This window comes from Lycium barbarum, chromosome 4 (assembly GCF_019175385.1).
Source record: "Lycium barbarum isolate Lr01 chromosome 4, ASM1917538v2, whole genome shotgun sequence".
Classification (NCBI taxonomy): Eukaryota; Viridiplantae; Streptophyta; class Magnoliopsida; order Solanales; family Solanaceae; genus Lycium; species Lycium barbarum.
This window is the reverse complement of record NC_083340.1, coordinates 49330511-49333788: the sequence shown is the minus strand read 5'-3', so window position 1 is coordinate 49333788 and position 3278 is coordinate 49330511. Positions and strand designations below refer to the sequence as shown.

General features: G+C 33.3%; 1 long non-coding RNA gene across 1 annotated transcript; it reads left to right on the top strand.

Annotated features, from left to right (window-relative positions):
• The first annotated feature begins 1175 nt into the window (after positions 1 to 1175).
• Positions 1176 to 2585, top strand: LOC132636007 (uncharacterized). Its single transcript, XR_009580904.1, has 2 exons — positions 1176 to 1726; positions 1845 to 2585. It is a non-coding gene; the product is annotated as an uncharacterized LOC132636007 (long non-coding RNA).
• The last annotated feature ends 693 nt before the right edge of the window (positions 2586 to 3278 follow it).

Genomic DNA, 3278 nt, shown 5'->3' with positions numbered 1-3278 from the left:
ACACTTGTTGTATATACATTAATTAGTTTACATAAATCGGTGTGAGTAATTTTTCCCCCTAACCATACTCCATACATATCGTGTTACTATTAGAAAATTTCATAGATATACCTTTCGTGACACTTCTCTAAAAGGCTTGAATCAAAGACTTATTAGACATCCTGCCATGCACTACAAGGAAACAAGACTTACAATCAAACGAAATATATCATGTTTTAGACAACGACAAGCAATGTCACACTTGTTTCTTGATTAGATATTATTGATCTTCTGAATATATGATATCCTCCCTTTACAGAAAACTATTGAATTAAAGCAAACGTAGTATCTATCTATGCAATTTTTTAAATTTCTAAACATAGCAAAAAATAGGACTTATATTTAATCCTTTAACGTTCTCACGATAAAATAAGACAATTCATTTTTATATATATATATGATCGGACAAAGCCAAATTTTAATAACTTACATGATATTTCTTTATTTCCTGATAAGCATATTTAGAATTTCAAGTCAAGTAGGTCAAGTAACGTGAAGTTAACTCAATTCATTTGTGAAAAAGAAACTTGAGAGCAGAAAAAGGCCAAATGCGATACATATATATAAACCAAGTTAAAGAAATTGTGGTTGTTTTGGTGAGAGAATTTAAAAAACAGAAAAATGATTGACTGATTAAGGAAATCTTGTTCATATTTTATTCTTAAATTAATTAACACTCTTGTTTTCCATATGTTTCATCAAAACTTATACGGATACTAAAAATAATAATATTGATTAGATACAATTGATTTTGATATTACGTAGCCTGTTGTACCGTCGCAATCTAAAATCTTTTCTTAACATAATTCTTTTTATTACACATGGGAATAAAAAAGAATAGTTAGATTTAAGAAAATTGTAAGAATTGAACCTACACTTACTATGATTTTTTTTTTATATTACTAAACAGTAAGACGCGATAAATTTGTGAACATAGATGACTACTTCTAAACATATAGTAATATACTTTAGGTTTCCATTGCATCATACCTCTAGTTATAGGATCATAACAAAGTATCAAAACTAAGAATGAAAGCAGATCAACTTTACATCCAATTGTTTTTTGTTTTGGAATTATCTTTGGTTGCGTTTTGTCGGAACTTGAGAGTTTCAATTGATTTTGGACTCTGCTGACATCTGATAAGCAAGGGCTCACCAATTTTTTGTGGTCCGTAGTGTACACGATATCTACTACTTGAGGCAGCCACCAAAACTCTGACATGGACTACTTTTACGACAATCATTGGATCACACAAATTATTTTACTCTCTCTTTTGTCCATATACTTAGTAAAAATGTCAGTAAAAATCTTAATTTAACTTCTATTTATTTTTTTAAATCGCCGTAATCTCTCCCTCTCTCTGTATATATAGGTCATGGGGGGTGTAAAAGAAAATCAATGAGATGAACAACTCAATTTGCTCTCTCTACTAAGGTCGTGTTTGGTTGAAACACTGAAGTTCAGGTAATCATTTGTAGGAGCCAATCAAGGCTCTGAAATGCATATGATATTCAAGCGATTAATCATCGGTGGAGAGATTGTTGAACAAGAAGGCGAGTGGGAGAAAGAAAGATAAAGAATCCAAATAGCATACGTTTCTAGCTTTACATTCGGAGGATTATTAATCTAAGAAGATTTTAAGAGTATCTAAAAGATTCATATAAATCAGCGAGATTCCAGCATACGGTAAAATTCTCTCCAGATTTATGTAATTTTCTGCTTTTGTTTTTTGTTATAGATTTTGATTCTGAAATTATTCACGAGATACTGCATTAATAGTACTTATTTTGTTTCAATTTTGAAGTTCCGAAACGGTTATGTTCTGTATGTGTATATATTTGTTGAAGGGGAATCTCAATTCCCAGTAGCTCTGAGCTTTCACCTTGTTGATGAGTATTCAATTCCCCACCCTGAAGTAAAGCGTATTGTTTCAAGTGAGAGATTTGAGGCAACGGCAGCAACAATGATGAGGAAAGAGTCGGCGAATGTGACCAGTACCGAACCTCAGATGAAAAATGAAGTGCAATTTGCAAAGTGCGAGTGCTGTGGATTGACGGAGGAGTGTACAGAGGCGTACATAGCGAGAGTTCGGGAACGGAACCAAGGGAGGTGGATATGTGGACTATGCGCAGAGGCGGTGAAGGACGAGATGATGAGATCGAAGACATCGGAGACAAGGATCGGAAGAGATGAAGCTTTGAATCGACACATGACATTTTGCAAGAAATTCAGAGCAAAAAGTCTGCCACCCAATCCGACAGACGAGTTGATATCAGCGGTGAAGCAGTTGTTGCTGAGGAGCTTGGATTCGCCGAGGTCAAGCAGAGGAGGTCTTGCTCGATCACAGAGTTGTTTTTCAGCTATTGATAGTTGAATTTGAATAGTTTTGGGACGAGTTTGGTAGCCTTGGAGGAAGTAAATAGCATTGGACTAGAATAATAAGTTTTGGTGTTTAATTATGCATTGGTTGAATTAGTTGTTCTTGTTGTTTAGACAATTATTTAGTGAAATATATATCTATATGGATTGTTTGTTGTTGAATCAATTGAGGTTTGGTTTTAGATTTGCTAGTTGTTAGATCTGATGCTTAATTTCTTATGATCTATCAGAATTCCTCTAATTTGTTTCTCGAGAAAAAAAGGGAAACATACTCAATAGTTAGCTGGAATAGTTGATCCAATTAGTAGCAACGATGATTAGCTTATAAACCTAATGCAGGTTATTGAAATGTGGAGTATGTTCTTGCTAGGGAAAAACAGAATGAAAAATTGAAACTTTTTCAATTGTACTCTTAAGTATATATCAAGGCAATTTAATATGAAGGTGTTACTTCTCTGTAGATCCTAAATAGCGTCTGATTGAAAATAAGAGCTAAATACCTTTTTGATGAGTCTCCTAATGCAGAATTTTCACCCAAATATTTTTGGACATGCATGGTTCAACAGTTTCAAGTGGTTAATATAAGCAATTATTGAGTGCACAATGCCAGTTTATTACAATTATTTAGCATTTACACTGTTGACACTTGATGAATTTCTTCGCCAGATTCATTCTTTTTATGAGTAAACCTTGGAACATTTGGTTAGTTGCGTGAGTTTTGACATTGATTTTCTTGGTTGGACAGAGAACTGGATATATAGTTTTAGAAATCTACAGATGTAAGATTTTTTTTTTCTTCTGGTTTCCATATCTTCTCTCTGGGTGAAGATGTGCTTTTACAATGTTGTTGATTTGGAAA